The 19,464-nt window shown below is 38.9% G+C and overlaps 1 protein-coding gene across 7 annotated transcripts in view; it reads left to right on the forward strand.

Moving 5' to 3' along the window:
• The window catches only part of PLCB4 (phospholipase C beta 4), a 396,094-nt gene that overhangs the window by 339,086 nt on the left and 37,544 nt on the right, over window positions 1-19,464 (forward strand). The window lies entirely within an intron of this gene.

The raw sequence follows: 19,464 nt of genomic DNA on the forward strand, positions 1-19,464 counted from the left end.
GTATATGACATAGCAAGGCTCAAAAATGTGTGCACACACGTGTGTGTGGCTATAGCTACAGATATAATTTCTCTACGGGACTGGAACATATCGCAGTTTTGTTGGGAGAATTTGGGGTTATTTTGTTGTTTGTTTTTAATAATGTTAATTTAATAATTGTTGTTTGTTCTTCATAATGCTTCTCTGGAGGGCAGATTTTCTGCAACTAATCCTCAACTTTAGCAACCTGATTGCAGGTTCAAAAAGTAAAGTAAGGGGCCGGCTCTGTGGCTTAGCGGTTAAGTGCGTGCGCTCCGTTACTGGCAGCCCAGGTTCAGATCCCGGGCGCACACCGACGCACCACTTGTCCAGCCATGCTGAGGCCGTATCCCACATACAGCAACTAGAAGGATGTGCAGCTATGACATACAACTATCTACTGGGGCTTTGGGGAGAAAAAAAAAAAGGAGGAGGATTGGCAATAGATGTTAGCTCAGAGCCAGTCTTCCTCAGCAAAAAGAGGAGGATTAGCATGGATGTTAGCTCAGGGCTGATCTTCCTCACACACACAAAAAAAAGGTAAAGTAAGCCATGAGGATTTTTAGGTCACAAAATCCAGAGGAAAGACTCCTTCCTCCTTCTCCTTTGTTTTTCATTAAAAAAGGAAGCCTATTAGAAGCTACAACATACAGTAGCAGATATAAGAGCGCATAAGAGAGGGTGGGAGGGACGCTGTGGGGCTGGGTAAGTGGATCAGAAAAAAGACAGGAGACCTGCAGGGTGTGTAGGAGCACGTGATGGCCACGAGGCATCAGCAGATGAATTAAATCATGTTCCGCCTACTTGAGCTTAGAAAGCAGGCAGTGTGTGATACCTAATACATTTTAGAAAGAGTTCTAGAAACAAATACAGTGGAAGACTTAAAAGGTTTGCCTCTGCATGGGTTACTTTTCAAATGAAACTCTGTAATTCATTCCAGGGAAATAGGCTATTTGAATAGAAAAGGGAAAGAAATAATTTGTTAAGCTCTTAGTTTGTGTCAAGTACTTCATATAAGTAGAGTCCAGAAATGTGAAATTGTTCAGAATGGATGTGGACATATGTAGGTTTACGTTGAAGAAATGTCTGTATTTATAGTGTAGCTCATTACCAGTGTCAATATTTATATAAGTATTGATTCAAATTAATCTCTTTAGAAATAGTTTTTCAAGTATTCTTTCCTAACATGTCATTGTAGTTGCTTACTTTTTATCAGAAGCGTTTGAAATTTCTGTACTGTGTTATCATTGATGGGATACTGAGGTTGATGTCTTAACAACTCAGATTTGACATTCAAAGACTGTTTATTCAAAATTTTCTCGTCATTTCTTTTATATGTGAAGAAACTAAGGGCAAACATTATGAGGGTTTAAGGGACTTCCCCGAAGATAACAAAATAAGAATATGAGAAATGTGTTTTTCCAAATTTCTGATCTTCTTTACAGCCTCTTGACTTACACAGTGTGTTCATGTTTCATCTGCTTAACTAATTTCCCACATTGAGATCTGAACATTTATGTGCGTAAGCAGCGTAGTAGGGAATCTATAGAGTCCCTATTCCCTAGAACATTGGTATTCTTTGTTGATTCTATAGGAAAAAGTTCAAAATGAAACTCTGTATCATTGCACTCCAGCATTTTCTAGGAAAAAAAAAGCAGGTTGTCAATATACATCGTCGGATTTTTATGTAGCTAAAGAAAGATGATAGGGATTCATTCATTCATTCCACAGATATGCTTAGCAGATTCTATTCTGTAAAAGGCAAAGAAGATAAAATATGTATCAGAAAGAGATTCTGACAGCACAAGAATAAAAGAAGGATCATCCATAAATCCACCGTCCAGAGAGAACTCTGTTACCATATTGGTCCGTTTACTTCCGATCTCATTTCTTCCATTTCATTTTTAATTAAATTGAATCTTACTGTATGTATCATTTGGACTCATTACTTCAGAGAGTTAATCTTTTTTTTCCCCACTTGATGGAGAATATTTTCCCATGTCATCAAGTATTTTTATTGGCTACATGGAATTCCATTTTATGTATGCCACAATTTATCATTGGTAAACATTGAAGTCATTTCCATTTTTGTTTCTTATAAATAATATTGTGTCTAAGCTTTGGAAATATTCATGATCGTTTCCTGAAGATGAATTCTTGGAAGTGGATTTGTTGCATCAAGGAGTGTACAGATATTTAAAGCTTTAGATACAGATTGCCAAATAACCCATCAGCAGTGTATGAGATATAACTTTTGTTAACATTTACTAGTTTAATCAGTAAAAACAGAATTTCATTAGTGTATTTATTTCAAACATTTTTCTCAAAGGAAAAGATGTATTCAACAATTATTATTTAGTACCTACTCTATGAATGACATGGGTAAGAGATGTAAAGTTGAAAACGTTGTGTACACTTAGCCTCAAGAATTTTCCAACCTTGTACACATATACATAAGCAGGTGTATGCATAGACATAAATAAGTGTAACTCATTATATACGTGCCCAAGGGGTGGTAAGCCAGAGGGTGCTTGAAGCATTGAACTAAAGAGTGATTAATCAGAGTGGGGTTGAGGGAGACTTCAGTAGCTGTTTGGACCTTGCAAACTGAATAATACATGACAGTGAAGAGGTAGATGGGCTTTCTCTCCAGACAGAGAAGCAACCCAGCCCAAGGCTTTTGTAAGAAAGTGCTGGCAGGACTGATTTATGCATTCTGAGGAAGCCGAAACACAGGGTATTTGGTGGTAAAACGGAAAAGATCTGGTCCATGTTTGAGGGTGCATCCTCAAAAACTAGTGTTACTCAGCAAGAAGAGTGTGCTGTTCCTGTTGAATAATTTTGGCATGTTAAGGGAAATAGTCACATTTTCAAGGCACTAAGTGATTTGGTAAATTATATCTTCTTGGCTTTTAGGTGGATAGTTTGTCCAAAATCACTCCACAAGTTTAGATCCGGTTATAGAATTAAGAATTAAGATCTCTTATGCCTGAACAAGCTAACTAAGTCCCAACTTTTATGGTTTACCAAATACTTAACCTAGGAATTATTGATTTCTTTAATCAGATTGTTAAAAGCAAACCAATTTTTAAAAACCCATGCTGTGATGTCACACAGCATTATTTGTATAAAAAAGATCAGAAACAGCCTAAGTCCATCAATAGGGACTGGTTACATATGTCATAGCCATTCTGTAGAATACTTTGCACCCATTGAAAATACTGACTTGGATCTCAGTGTTTAGACATAAAAAGATGACAGTGATATACTTCTGAGAGAAAAAATAAATTGCAAAACAGTCTCATTAATATTTAAAAAGACCCTTAACTATCTTTGTACACATGCACATAAACTGCATAGGAAAATTCTAGAAGGATATACACGCAATTTTAATAGTAGTTACTCTTTGAAAGTGGGGCGAGGGTTTAGTGGAACTAGCCCACTGTGTCGGGCAGCTTCCAGGAACATCACTGTCCACTACGCAGGACTCCAGTTAATACTTCCGTGTTGTGTAAATGTAAGTAAGTGTATATAACTTCTTTAAATTAAAAAAAAATTGTATTTTGCCCGATTTTTCTGTAACAGAAAAGTAATATGAAACTAGCAGATGGAAGAATTTTAAAAATATGTATTTATTTTGAATTTAGAAACAAATAAAGCAGCCTATTATCCTGCTACGTAGATAATTCTTGATAATATTTTAAAATAAAGACATGAATGTCTTAAAACAGCAGAAGGTTATAAAACATAAGGCTTATTTGTGTATATGTAAGTAAATATGTATATACATAAATATAAAGTTTATGTGTATAAACGTGTGTGTATACATATTTCCTTTTTAAGTTAACCAAATGAGATAATATAATACATACACTCTATTCTATGCTTTGCTTTCTTTACATAATATATCATGGAGACCATTTCATGTCAATGCATACGAGGCTTTTTAATTCTTTTTAAAGATTATATAATATTCCACTATATGTGTTTACTACTGTCTTTATCCAGCCGTTTGGGTTAGATCAGTATGTACTCCTACACATTATATATGAGACTGCCTATTCACACTCACCATGGCCAATTCTGGATTCTAAAAAATTCTTAATTTTTTCCAGTAATGGTAGTAAAAGTGGTATCTCATCATTTCAATTTGCATATTTACAATTATGAGTCAGACTGAGCATATTCCATGTGTTTCTTGGTCACTTATATTCCTTTTCCTTAAAAATACCCTCTAAGACCCTTTGTTTTGTTTTGTTTTGTTTTTTTGAATTGGGTTCTTTCTCTTTTTGTTAAGTAATTGTTTAAATCAAATTTTATTACTCATTAGATCTCTCTGTAATAATTTCTAAAGTGGTCTCAGTACATTTCAACGTCTAGATAAAGTTCTATGAATGTGATGTTCTGATGTTAGGGGATTTAAAGGCTGTCTAGTTTTCTTGGCCTGGTGGATGCTGTTTCACTGAGGCCACATAGCAGATGTGTAAGAAGGCCTTCTGGAGCCCCGCGGCTGACTGCTGGCTGACCTCGTACGAGCTGTGCGTGACATTTTCTGTTGTAGTGCCCTCATTGTGGCTCTGGGATGACAGCAGTCCCCACCTCGTGAGTGAAGATCACATGAGCTCTTGGGACAGTTAGCCCAACTGTAGCAACCCCTCCATTAATTTGTTTTTATTTTTGTTTATTTTTAACAAGCTAAAGAAAAATCCATTGGTTATATTTTCTTCTCCTTAACTTTACCCTTTAGTTTGCTGCAGTAAATTATTTTATCATAAGCAATTCATTATCCTAAGAAAAATCTCTTATTAATGTGCCTACTAAGAAGTTTCAGAATTCTAATGCACTAGTAATGTTACCATGATTGTATTTAAGCACCGACAACTTTATGTTCTGTGTGATTTTTAAGTATATTTTATGTCTCAGTATTGTCAGGAGGGTGGCATCATTTTATAGAAACAAGAAAAATGTTTCTAAAAGGCTTTTCCAAGTTAAGACAGTTCCTTAGGGAGGGCCTAGGCATTTCTAGGAGCTGCTGGGCACTTATTTGTTGAGGTTCTGTGCTGTGAGGTCATCACATAATTGCGATAATTGCCTGCTGGTGAGACAGTTTGGTGCTTCCGCAGTTGCTCATCATGACCTCTTGGTTCTTGCATATGGTGCTCTTTGAAAGCCTTGACCTCTGTTCCTCCCAACATGAGATCAGTCTAGAGCCAATGTTTTCTACCCTGGCCCTCTTCCACTCCTGTCAGTTCCCTGGTTTCCTTCCTTGCCCCTCAGGAGACAGAGGCAGGGAATTTTAGTCTAACTGCTTCTCCGTCTTGTTACCATAGTATAATAATTCCCAAAACACACGAAGAAATAACAGAGCAAAGATGGCTACCAGAGCTTCTGAACTCTTCATAGATCGTCTTGTTCTTGAGTGGCCTAGATGTAAAATATCTCTGGGCTGAAGAACAGAGATGAAGTCTCTTAACTCTCAGAAACTTTGATGTGAAAAAATGGTTACATTGAGGAGAGGGATGACTAGGGATGAATCAAGAAGCCTCAGTTTAATTTTTTTTTCATGTTATTTTTCTGCTGAACATAGAGGAAAACAGTCCTCTCGGCCACTCCCACGTTCATACACAAAAGACAAGTACTGGGTTGGGTGCTAAGGTACATTCTTCCTTTGTCGAATCCAGTACAACTCAGAGTACAGGGCTGCCTTTGCTGCTTTATCTGTAGGTGCAAACACCCCTGACAGTGGCGCTTACCCGTTGCAGCAGCTTTGTCACTGCTGTGGTGACGGAAAACAGGTCCAGAGCTGATGACAATTAATGAGTGTCAGTATTTCTCTTTTCCCACCCACTGTTGCTTTGATGGGTCTTATCGTTTGTATTTCTTTTATTATTACTGAGCGGCAGGGAGGACAGCGAGTAAGAGTTGATGCTATGCTTCCAGGATATATGGAGCATCAGCAGTGTATTTAAATATCACTCTGAGTTGCGTTTCATGAGCTGCTCGACACTTGTTCCTTGCGCTGTGCTTATCACTGCTTCTATAACTGTAGATTTTGTCTTCTGCAACTACGCTATGTTAGGTAAGCAAAGATGAAGTGGCCCTTTGTTTATTTGCCCAGTCCCCCTTTCCACCTCCATTATGATTAAAGATACATCAGTGGTGCGGGGGGTGGGGGTGTCTTGTTCACTCCACCCAGCATCTTCAGTGCGTTGCTTTGCAAAGATAGTCGGCCATTTCTTACATCAGGTAGTTTCAGAAGAGGAACACCCTTAATTAAGATGCCATTCCTGGAGTATGATCTCAAGATTTCCTGATACAATTTAAATTTGTTCCATTTTGTCCCCTCTTCGTAGATGCTAAAATGCCTTATTCTTTCTGTCAAATATTTGTTGAAAAACTGATTTGCATAGCAGTGTTATCCATTTTTATGGCCACTTCTAAACTACAGAAAATACTAGTAAGAACACCAAGAAGAAAAGCTCTGGAAGGGAAGGGGGCAGGATGGATTATGGTGAAATACCTTGGGAATTCTAGGCTAAGGGAATGTCAACAGGCCCTTTATTGCATAGTTCCTTGAGATATACTATGGAGCCCAGACATGAGCATTTCATAGTTCCGTGAGATATACTATGGAGAGCGGAGACGTGAGCATTTCCCAATCTTGTTTGACCACAGAATCCTTTTGCCCTGAGCAAAGACTGAATCTTCTAACATCCTAGGATATGCAGTTTGGGAAGTGCTTAACCACGTGGTAGAAGCTAAAAGAGCTAATCTAAAATCATAGCTATGGGATTTGTTGATCTTTCTTAGCATCACTTTGCAGCCAATAGGGGGACGTATTTTTCTGCTGCCTTTACCTCTTGATGAGATAGAAACAGTAGAGTTTGAACGGGAGGGAAGCCAGGAGTGAGGACATTGGGGGATCCAGGTGCCCTGGTCAGAGTTCACCACCGAGGCACCCAAATCGGATGCCTTAAAAAGTAGTGGTTAAACAAATAAGCAAACAAACAAAAAAACAGAGTTCTCCTGAAAAAGCCATTAAGTGTCTGGAAGTCGGTACTAAGGAATTGCTATCTTCTTTTCAGTTCTTGGGGATGCCTAAATTGATGCTTTCAGCTCTATAGGGAAGTGGCTGGTGGGACGGAGGGCGAGGGAAAACAGAATATACAGGGAAAGTCTTCATCAGGAGAGACCAGCCTTTTGTAAATGGCACTAAACCCCACAATAGATGGTATTTTTAAAAAATAAAAATAAGTAAAACTTCTATTAAGTCCAGAAGAAAGAAGCAAATGAGAAAAAGCAAGTTGCTTTCTTTTTAAAAAAAGAAAGTTTCCAGAGCCTGTGCCATGGCTTCCAAGTATCTAGGAAATTTTAGCTCACCCTTGTGGGTTCTGTGGTCAGAGGCTTGTGGGCACATGTCTCTACCCTGTTAAATGTTCAGTGTGGCCAGTCCCTAGACAGGCCCATTCACACACCAGTCAGTGTTGATCAGCATTTAAAGTTCACTTTATGGTGATGGATAAAATCTAGACTATTTTTGTGGTGAACACAATGCAACCTATACAAAAACTGAAATATAATAATGGACACCTGAAATTTACACAATGTTAAAAGCCAATATGACCTCAATTAAAAAAAAATTCATTCTTGCCCACTGGTTTGTCCCATGGAACACTGAACTACGTGGGACATAGCCAGCCACAGTGTTCCTCCAATACAAGGAAAGGAGCCCCGTGAAATGTCGGATTGGCACCAAAGACAGACGCCAGGTTTACTTGAATCTGCAAAACTTTGGCCAAGAATATGCCAGATTTATTTAACTACCTCCTGAAATCTTTTTCCTGGGCTAAGGCAAGGAAAAAATATTTCAAATAGAGTTATACAAGTATATAGAGGTATGAGATATCGGAGGTATAGCTTCTGATGCTCTGATTATATGTTAAGTGGGTTATCAAAAATCGGTTTCCTTATTCGATATGCAGTATCTATCGAATAAGGAAACCAATTTTTGAGTGTATATATGTGTGTATGTGTGTATATGTGTGTATACCAAGTATATATTTAAAACTCAGGTGTATATGCCTCTGGCCAGGGGAGAAACTGAGTTACAATAGAAAAATTATCTAAAAGAGGCCAGGCCAGGCCTTGGCTCCCTAATCCTGAGCCCTTTTGTCCTTGGCCAAATAGTTTTGGTGGAACTGCCCCAGGTGTGCAGTTGCTGCCCTCTGCCTTGATCCAGCTGCAGAATAAGCACCTGCCACCACATGGCAAAATTATATGTCCTCCAAGTATCTAATTTGTTATTCAAAACTGCTAGCAATGAAGCACTTATTTTAAATAACCTGCTAACCTAAGCCTTGTCCAAGGCATTTAGCCATTTCTTAATCTCCTTTTTGTCCCATGTGCTTTAATTTGAACAAGCCTTATTTATACTTTGTGTCATTTGCTCGCCATTTGGTCAAGAACACTATTGTATTATTACTGAATTCTGTTATATTGTCTATTGTAAATATTTTAAAGGTAGATGTAACTGCAAATAAGACTTCTCATTAAAACTCCAATAATAAGGCAGAATTTCAGGATCTGGGAACATAGGTCCCTAGCAGTTTCTAGAATTGTTAATTTTGGTAATTGACGATAGATTTAAGTAATGATGTTTATCCAACTAATGGATAAATCTGCAGCGTCTTGTTTTGATGTGGCTACGTCCACATAATCTTACAGCAGATGACTGACGAGAACATCTCAGCCAGCTTGTCCTTATCATGCAAAACAATATCTGACCTAGTTTACATATTGTGTTGTAACTATACGTTACACAGTATAGAACATGTATTCTAGGTCAGAATTATATATATTCAGCCCTTGTGGCTGAAACTAACACATTGCTGCAGTAAACAGGAAGAATATCCATGGGATTCAAATGTGATTCCCCCAAGATTCAACCATAACGGGACCTTGGAAGGTTTGGGGGCTGATTGATCCTCCTTCTTACCAATGATAAAGCCTGCTTTGTGAATTGAAGCACATTTATATGAAAGATGTGTACCCAAGAATTTAAGTAGCAGAATTCTTTTTTTCTCAATCACCGTTAGTAATCAAATTTACCACAAACTGGTAGACTTGAGACATCAGAAATTTATCTTTTCACAGTTCTGGAGGCTAGAAGTTTGAAATCAAGAAGTCAGTGGGGCCATGCTCCCTCTGGAGGCTCTTGGGAAAGTCCTTCCTTGCCTTTCCTAGCTTCCGCTTGCTCCCAGCGGTCCTGAACGTTCCTTGGCTTGTAGCTCTGTCAGGCCAATCTGCCTCTGTCATCACCTGGCCTTTCTTCTCTTTGTCTCTATATGTCCTCTCCTCTTCTTATAAGGATACTAGTCATTGGATTTAGGGCCACCCCTAATCCAGAATGGTCTCGTCTCAGTCCTTAACTAATTACACATGCAAAGACCCTATTTATTAATAAGGTCAGATTCTGAGGTTCCAGGTAGACATGAATTTTGGAGGGCACTCTTCCGCCCACTACATCCTCTTAATTCTGCTTTATTTTCTTAGTACTCATTTCTTAATTAATCATTCTTCAGTGACTATTTTAAAGGTTATTAGGAACAAATTTTGTTAGGAATGCCCATCAGGCATATAAGTTGCTGTATTATATATCTGAACCACTAATTTTCTGATAAAAGAAAATGATGAAGAAATTATTTTTTGCACTAAGATATTTCTTGGAAAGTCATCTTTTTTAGAAAAATTGAAAGCCCATCTACATATCTAGCATTGGGGAATAGTTTGGTACATAAACTCAATGGAACATTATCATTCACTGAAAATAATTTTCAGAACTATGCAGATAAAACCTAATAATAAATTTAAAAAGCAGATGATATAATTTTAAGATAACCATGTAAAATATATATTCATGTGGAAAAAATTACACAAGAATATACAAAAATGAAAACTTGTTTAGGATGGAAGGATTATAGATTATTTTATTCTTTTTTTTTTTTTAATTTTTTGTTTATTGCAGTAACATTGGTTTATAACACTGTAAAAATTTCAGGTGTACATCATTGTACTTCTATTTCTGCATAGATTACATCATGTTCACCACCAAAATACTAATTACAACCCATCACCACACACATGTACCGAATTATCCCTTTCACCCTCCTCCCTTCCCCCTTCCCCTCTGGTAACCACCAATCCAATCTCTGTCCCTATGTGTTTGTTTATTGTTGTTATTATCTACTACTTAATGAAGGAAATCATGCGGTATTTGACCTTCTCCCTCTGACTTATTTCACTTTGCATTATACCCTCAATGTCCATCCATGATGTCACAAATGGCTGGATTTCATCGTTTCTTATGGCTGAGTAGTATTCCATTGTGTATATATACCACAGCTTCTTTATCCATTCGTCCCTTGATGGGCACTTAGGTTGCTTCCAAGTCTTGGCTATTGTGAATAACGCTGCAATGAACACAGGGGTGCATGTACCTTTACAAATTGGTGTTTTCAAGTTCTTTGGATAAATACCCAGCAGTGGGATGGCTGGATCATATGGTAGTTCTATCCTTGCTTTTTTGAGGAATCTCCATACTGTTTTCCATAGTGGCTGCACCAGTTTGCACTCCCACCAGCAGTGTATGAGAGTTCCCTACTCTCCACATCCTCTCCAACACATGTTGTTTCCTGTCTTGTTAATTATAGCCATTCTGACGGGAGTGAGGTGATATCTCATTGTAGTTTTGATTTGCATTTCCCTGATAGTTAGTGATTTTGAACATCTTTTCATGTGTCTGTTGGCCATCTGTATATCTTCTTTGGAGAAATGTCTGTTCAGGTCCTTTGCCCATTTTTTAATTGGGTTGGTAGATTTTTTTGTTGGTAAGATGCATGAGTTCTTTATATATTTTGGAGATTAAGCCCTTATCAGAAGTATGGTTTGCAAATATCTTCTCCCAATTGTTAGGCTGTCTTTTCATTTTGCTGATGGTTTCCTTTGCTGTGCAGAAGCTTTTCAGTTTGATGTAGTCCCATTTGTTTATTTTTTCTATTGTTTCTCTTGCCCGGTCAGACGTGGTGTTTGAGGTGTTGCTAAGACTGATGTTGAAGAGCGTACTGCCTATGTTTTCTTCTAGAAGTTTCACAGTTTCAGGTCTTACATTCAAGTCTTGAATCCATTTGGAGTTAATTTTTGTGTATGGTATAAGGTAAGGGTCTACTTTCATTTTTTTGCATATGGCTATCCAGTTTTCCCAACACCATTTGTTGAAGAGACTTTCTTTTCCCCATTGTATGTTCTTGGCTCCTTTGTCAAAGATTAGCTGTCCATAGATGTGTGGGTTTATTTCTGGGCTTTCGATTCTATTCCATTGATCTGTATGTCTGTTTTTGTGCCAGTACCATGCTGTTTTGGTTACTGTAGCTTTGTAGTATATTTTGAAATCAGGGAGTGTGATACCTCCAGCTTTGTTCTTTTTTCTCAGGATTCCTTTAGCTATTTGGGGTCTTTTGTTGTTCCATATAAATTTTAGGATTCTTTGTTCTATTTCTGTGAAAAATGTTGTTGGAACTTTGATAGGGATTGCATTGAATCTATAGATGGCTTTAGGAAGTATGGACATCTTAACTATGTTAATTCTTCCAACCCAAGAGCACGGAATATCTTTCCATTTCTTTGTGTCTTCTTCAATTTCTTTCAGCAATGTTTTATAGTTTTGGGTGTACAGATCTTTCACCTCTTTGGTTAAGTTTATTCCTAGGTATTTTATTCTTTTTGTTGCAATTGTAAATGGGATGGTATTCTTAATTTCTCTTTCTGCTACTTCGTTGATAGTGTACAGAAATGCAACTGATTTTTGTATGTTGATTTTGTATCCTGCAACTTTACCATATTCGTTTATTACTTCTAAAAGTTTTCTGGTGGATTCTTTGGGGTTTTCTATATATAAAATCATGTCGTCTGCAAATAGTGACAGTTTCACTTCTTCCTTTCCAATTTGGATCTCTTTTATTTCTTTCTCTTGCCTGATTGCTCTGGCTAGGACTTCCAGTACTACGTTAAATAAGAGTGGTGACAGTGGGCATCCTTGTCTGGTTCCTGTTCTTAGAGGGATGGCTTTCAGTTTTTCACCATTGAGGATGATATTAGCTGTGGGTTTCTCATATATGGTCTTTATTATGTTGAGGTACTTTCCTTCTATACCCATTTTATTCAGAGTTTTTATCATAAATGGATGCTGTATCTTGTCAATTGCTTTCTCTGCATCTATTGAGATGATCCTGTGATTTTTATTCTTCATTTTATTAATGTGGTGTATTACGTTGATTGACTTGCGAATGTTAAACCATCCTTGCATCCCTGGAATAAATCCCACTTGATCATGGTGTATAATCTTTTTAACATATTGTTGTATGCTATTTGCTAGTATTTTATTGAGGATTTTTGCATCGATGTTCATCAGTGATATTGGCCTGTAATTTTCTTTTTTTGTGTTGTCCTTGTCTGGTTTTGGTATCAGGGTAATGTCAGCTTCGTAGAATGAGTTAGGGAGCTTCCCCCACTCCTCAATTTTTTGGAAGAGTTTGAGAAGGATAGGTATTAAGTCTTCTTTGAATGTTTGGTAGAATTCACCAGGGAAGCCGTCTGGTCCTGGACTTTCATTTTTGGGGAGGTTTGTGATTACTGTTTCGATCTCCTTACTGGTGATTGGTCTATTCAAATTCTCTACTTCTTCTTGATCCAGTTTTGGAAGGTTGTATGATTCTAAGAATTTATCCATTTCTTCCAGATTCTCGAATTGGTTGGCATATAGCTTTTCATAGTATTCTCTTATAATCTTTTGTATTTCTGAGGTGTCTGTTGTAACCTCTCCTCTTTCATTTCTGATTTTACTTATTTGTGCCTTCTCCCTTTTTTTCTTGGTGAGTCTAGCTAAAGGTTTGTCAATTTTGTTGATCTTTTCAAAGAACCAGCTCTTGGTTTTATTAATTTTTTCTATTGTTTTTTTGGTGTCTATTTCATTTATTTCTGCTCTGATTTTTATTATTTCCCTTCTTCTACTGATTTGGGGCTTTGTTTGTTCTTCTTTTTCCAGTTCCTTCAGGTGCATTGTTAGATTGTTTATTTGAGATTTTTCTTGTTTGTTGAGATAGGCCTGTATCACTATAAACTTCCCTCTTAGAACTGCTTTTGCTGTATCCCATAAATTCTGGCATGTCGTATTTTCATTTTCATTTGTCTCCAGGTATTTTTTGATTTCTTCTTTGATTTCTTCATTAACCCAGTCGTTGTTCAGTAGCATTTTGTTTAATCTCCACGTATTTCTGGCTTTTCTGATTTTCTTCCTATAGTTGATTTCTAGTTTCATACCGTTGTGGTCAGAAAAGATGCTTGGTATTATTTCAATCTTCTTAAATTTATGGAGACTTGTTTTGTGGCCTAATATGTGATCAATCCTGGAGAATGTTCCATGTGCCTTTGAAAAGAACGTGTATTCTTCTCTTTTTGGATGGAATGCTCTGTATATGTCTACTAGGTCCATCTGTTGTAGTGTGTCGTTTAAGGCCAATGTTTCCTTATTGATCTTCTGTTTGGATGATCTATCCGTTGGTGTAAGTGGAGTGTTAAAGTCCCCTACTATTATTGTGTTAATGTCTATTTCTGTTTTTATGTCTGTTAATAATTCCTTTATATATTTAGGTGCACCTACATTGGGTGCGTAGATATTTACAAGTGTTATATCCTCTTGTTGGATTGTTCCCTTGATCATTATGTAATGCCCTTCTTTGTCTCTTTTTACAGTTTTTGTTTTAAAGTCTATTTTGTCTGATATGAGTACTGCTACCCCAGCTTTCTTTTCATTGCCATTTGCGTGGAGTATCTTTTTCCATCCCTTCCCTTTCAGTTTGTGAGTGTCTTTAGGTCTGAAGTGTGTCTCTTGTATGCAGCATATATATGGGTCTTGTTTTTTTATTCAGTCAGCCACCCTATGCCTTTTAATTGGAGCATTTAGTCCATTGACGTTTAAAGTAGCTATTGATAAGTATGTACTTACTGCCATTTTTTAACTTTTTTTTTTTTCCTCAGTGTTTTAGTAGTCCTTCTCTGTTCCTTTCTTCTTCTATACAGAATTGATGGTCACTTTAGTTTGACCTCTGTCTGAAAGCTCTGCTCTTTAACTCCCCTCCTCCCTCATGTTTTTGATATCATATCTAACCTCTTTGTTGTGCATTTGTATCCATTACGTTCTAATCATGGAAGTAGACAATTTTTCCTATTTGTGGTCTTTTCTTTTCCCCTTAAATCAGTCCCTTTAACATTTCTTGTAGCACTGGTTTCTTGGTGACAAACTCCTTTAATTTTTGCTTATCTGGGAAAATTTTGATCTCTCCTTCCATTTTGAATGATAACCTTGCTGGGTAGAGTATTCTTGGCTGTAAGTTTTTTCCTTTTAGCACTTTAAATATATCGTGCCATTCTCTTCTAGCCTGTAAGGTTTCTGCAGAGAAGTCAGCTGACAGCCTTGTGGGGTTTCCTTTGTACGTAACTTGACATTCTCTTGCGGCTTTTAGGATTCTCTCTTTATCTTTAATTCTGGACATTTTGATTATGATGTGTCTTGGTGTGGGCCTCTTTGGGTTTATCTTTTTTGGGGCTCTCTGTGCTTCCTGTACCTGGATGTCTGTTTCCTTCCTTAGGTTAGGGAAATTTTCATCTATTATTTCTTGAAGTAGATTCTCTGACCCCTTGTCTTGCTCTTCTCCTTCTGGGACACCTATAACACGGATGTTAGTGCGCTTGATGTTGTCCCAGAGGTCCCTTAGACTGTCCTCACTCTTTTTAATTCTTTTCTCTTTTACCTGTTCACCTCGGGTAATTTCTTCTAGTCTTTCATTCAGCTCACAGATCCGTTCTTCTGTATCCTCTACTCTGCTTTTCAGTCCCTCTAATGAATTTTTCATTTCCAGTATTGTATTCTTCATTTCTGATTGGTTCTTTTTTATATCTTCCATTTCTTTGTTGACATTCTCACTGAGTTCATCTATTCTTCTCCCCAGATCAGTGAGCATCCTTAACACTCTTAGTTTGAACTCTCTGTCAGGTAGGTTGCTCATTTCTGTTTCACTTAGTTCCTTTTCTGGGGTTTTGTCCTGTTCCCTTACTTGGAATGTATTCTTTTGCCTCTTCATTTTGCCTCTTTCCCTGTGCTTGTGTCTACGTATTAGGTAGGTCAGCTACGTCTCCTGCTCTTGGATAGGTGACCTTATGTAAGTGATGGCTTAGGAGGCTTCCAGTGTGCTTCCCTCAGTTCTCAATGTTCCAGGGGTGACCCCTATGTGGGCTACGTGTATCCTTCTGCTGTGGCCTGTTTGCTCTCCCTGTAGGCGCCCAGGGAGGCTGAGTTATGCTCCTGGCCAGCTGTTATAATGCTCAGCTGCTTGTAGTTGTTGTGGGCCCTTCAGTCTCTTTATCAGGTGTGGGGATCCCCAGCACAGTTGGCTGCAAGTTCTAATACCACATTTGTGTTGCAGTATTTCTTTTAAGTGAGTAGGCCCCCACCGTGGCAGGTTGTTAGGCTCAGGGCCTTACAATTGCTGTAAGCCTCTAGCCTATTAGGTCTCTTGTCAGCTCTCTGAGGATTGCAGCTGGGTGGGGCTGGCCTCAGGCACAGGAGCACCCAATTGTTTCAGGTTTTGGAAGGTGGAGCAAACCTCCTATGTGGGTCTTTGAGAAGTACAAGTCTTCTGCGGCTGAGAAGCCCTGCCGCCCACAGGTCCACACACACAGTCAACACCGTCCTGCCCCGTGTGAGCGCCCCGACCTCCCCAAGCGGACCCAGTCTCTCCACGGCGGGAGCCCCACACACTCTGCCACCGCCCCACACTCTCCACCCGCTCCTTGTGCACACCCTGCCCCGCTCAAGTCGGCTCAGTTGCCAGGCTGCAGAGAATCCAGTCACCAATCTGTGCAGGCCCACAAGTTGCCTGAGGGCTTGTTGTTGGGTGGGGCCAGTCTCTAGGGTGGGCTGCCTGCCCTGGCTGAGCTGGATTAAATGGGTGCTCTAGTGGGTGGGGCAGACCCTGGGCTAGCAGGCCTCAGGGAGAACTCCAATGGTGTCTGTGTCAGCACGCCCACACCAGGCCACAACAATGGCCGCCGCCAGTGTCCCGGTCCCTGGAGAGGTCTCACCCCTCACCAAGATGCACTCAGGGCCTATTAGGTGAGTCTCTTGTCACCAAAGCACTGTGCACCTTTCTTTCTGGTGATTTTAGGGTGCTTCCTGAAACGGGTGAGTTTGCGCGCGGGCCCTTTAAGAGCCAGTTTTAGTTTCTTTGTGAACTGGGTTTTCTGGGTGTACTCCCCAATGTTTTAGTAGCAGGCAAAGTCAGATATTCTGCCGCTGGTCTCGATTGTGCTGGGTCCACAATATGCCCACAGCAGGGGCGCTCCCCGGCTCAGGGCCCCGCGCCTCCAGGGAGGCTGCGGACCTGTGAGCTGCTCCCGGCGGCCGTGAAGCTGGCGGCTTGTGAAGGCGGTGTTTTTCCTCTCCGGAAGGGGGTCTCTGCCTCTTCCACCTCAGTTAGGATTGTCCGTTGTTGCAGGAGTTCCTCTCATCCAGTTTTCAGTTCTGTCTCAGGGGTAATTTTTCCACGAGTAGTTGTAAATTGGCTGTGTCTGCCGGAGGAGGTGAGTTCCGAGTCTGCTTACGCCGCCATCTTGACTCCTCTCTGATTATTTTATTCTTAATGTCTTACTTTATTGGTTTTATATTTAGTTTTAAGTAATTAGAAAAAATTATCTGGCAGCCGGCCCCGTGGCATAGTGGTTAAGTTCGGCACATTTTGCTTTGGTGGCCCAGGTTTGAGGGTTTGAATCTCGGGCACAGACGTACACCACTTGTTGGCCACACTGTGGCGGTGACCCACATATAAAGTAGAGGGCAGTTGGCACAGATGTTAGCTCAGAGCTAATCTTCCTCATCAAAAGAAAAAACGAATTATCTGTTATTCTTACTGGAAGAACTACCAGACTACACCTCAAAAATGCCATATACACTCTTCAGTACCCCATGCTGATTGTATATCGTTAAAGATAAGCAAGTATTTATTTCCTAACAAGCCAGCCCTGTGGATCATCCACTGAAATGTGCCAGTGGGAAGCCAGGCAAAGTATATCCATGTGGGAGTGTGCTGGAAGGCCTCCGCCGGGTAGGTCTTCTCCAAGGAAAGGCGGGAGAGTTCAGCAGGAACAGTTTAAGTTCATTTTTGCCTCAAAACAGTGTGGGTGAGTGGAGGGAGGAGGCATTTGGGAGTCAGACTCAAATGGGCTAAAAGTCCTGAGCCTGCCCAGTGAGTTTAGCACCACAACAAGTGGGGCAGCCAGGCTTCTCTGCCTCCCTGTGACCCATATTAAGTCACAGCCCCTCCTGCAAAGTATTCGTATGAAAAAGAAAGTCAAGCCTTAGAGCTGAATGACACAGTGAGGGAGCATGGAGCTTCAGAATGTGGGACATTTTATGACATCGGATCTGCCTCCTTAACAAGTCTATGCATTATGAAAAATAAATAGTAGGAGGGACTATTCTAGATTAACATGCATTTAAGAGACATAATTATCAGAGACATAGTGCAGACTGTGTGTCTTAATTCAAACCAACTAACCGTAAATAGGGGGAATATTAAGATGGGCCGTGTATTATATCATGGTAAGGAACTACTGCCACCAGTTTTGTTGGATACAGTACTGGTATAGTTGGTTCTGAAAGAAAATGCTCTTCTTATTTAGAGGCACATAGAGAAGTAATTAGAATGAAATGTTATGACGTCTGGAATTTGCCTTAAAATATTTCAGCAGAGAGAAGAGAGATAAAGAAGAAAAGAAGGATAGATAAAGGAAATGTAGTTAATTGTTTAGGAGTGTTGGGTCTTCATCATCTGTAAATGGGGAGTTATTTTACTGTTCTCCCTACTTTTGTGTATGTTTGAAAATTTTCATACTAGGGAGTCAAAGATAGGTAAATATATTCCTAGAATGTTAACTTCCAAGAAATGATTGTGATTTTTCCTAAGAAAGATTTAAGGGCTAATTTGTCCACATTCCCCATTATGGAGCAAAGAATTCTTAGGGACATGAGTGATAACTAGACTCAAACCTTCTCATATACCACTGGTAGGAGAAAGTAAATTGATGCAACTTCTGTGGAGGGTAGTTTGGCAATAACCCCAAAGGACAAACACCCTTACCCATCATTCTAACCTCTAGGAGTTTATCCTGTGGACAGACGGAAAGGCATGCTATCAGATGTTCAAGGTCATTCACTACAACACTGTTTATTATAGCAAAGAACTGAAAGTAATCTAACAGTCTATCAATAAGGAACTGGTTAAAGAAATTATAGCCGTTGAGAAAATGGAATATTTAAGCAGCCCTTAAAAGTAATGTAGTAGACCTATGTTGCTGATATGGAAATGTTTCCAAGATATATGAAGTTAGAAAATAGGTGCAGAAAACTGTGAACCCGTTTGGAGTTTTAAAAAATACAGATAAGGATACAAGAAATGGATAACAATATATTGGGTGTAGGATTGGCAGGAGAGGAGATTTTTACTTTTTGTTTTATGTATTTGAATGTTTATCATGTGCATATATTATTTTCTATTATAAAAAGAAAAAGAAAAAATTTAAACTGAGAAAAAATAGCTTAAGAATGTAATTAGGAAGGTGATTCTGCTGGAGAAAATTGATAAAAATATAATTTTTAAAACTTGTAAATTATGTACTGTTTTAAGGTAGTGAGACTAATTATTCCTTCTATAGTACTGGTAAATTATGAAAAATTATATGAAATTCTGTTTGAGAGTACTTGGAACTCTTCAAACGTTGTGATGTAAAAGATGAAATTTTACTGTTTTTAAGTGCAAGTTATAGCTGGGAAAACACTGGAGAGATATTTCAGTTTATCTACCATGGAACCAAAACTGGCTTTAAACATGCCTTAGCCTTCTGATTCTAAAAATAAGACTTAGTGCTGGTGGCATCTACTACACTTCAAGTATTTTTTGCATTCATCGTCTCATTGAATGCTCATAGGACCCCTTCAGAGTAGGTGTTATCAGTTTTAATTTTCAGATGAAGAAACTGAGGCTGGGGACATTAATCAGCTTGCTCAAAGTCAGACAAGTAAATAGTAAAGAACCAAAGGCAATTCACTTAGCTTGCCGTGCCACACTGTCTCCCTTATTTGGAGAAAAACTAAAGGGAAAATAGGAGAAAATCATCTGGCCGTTGATCCTTGCCTTTACTTAATTCTTGTTTTCTGCAACTAGCTGTGCTTTCTGAACCATGGCTTACATCCTAGGAAAAGGTACTTGACAGAAGGTATAATGGGGTTCTAGGATTATGAATAGTTTATTAGCTGAATTTTCTTGGATGTTTTCTGTA

Source organism: Diceros bicornis, chromosome 19, assembly GCF_020826845.1.
Source record: "Diceros bicornis minor isolate mBicDic1 chromosome 19, mDicBic1.mat.cur, whole genome shotgun sequence".
Taxonomy (NCBI): Eukaryota; Metazoa; Chordata; class Mammalia; order Perissodactyla; family Rhinocerotidae; genus Diceros; species Diceros bicornis.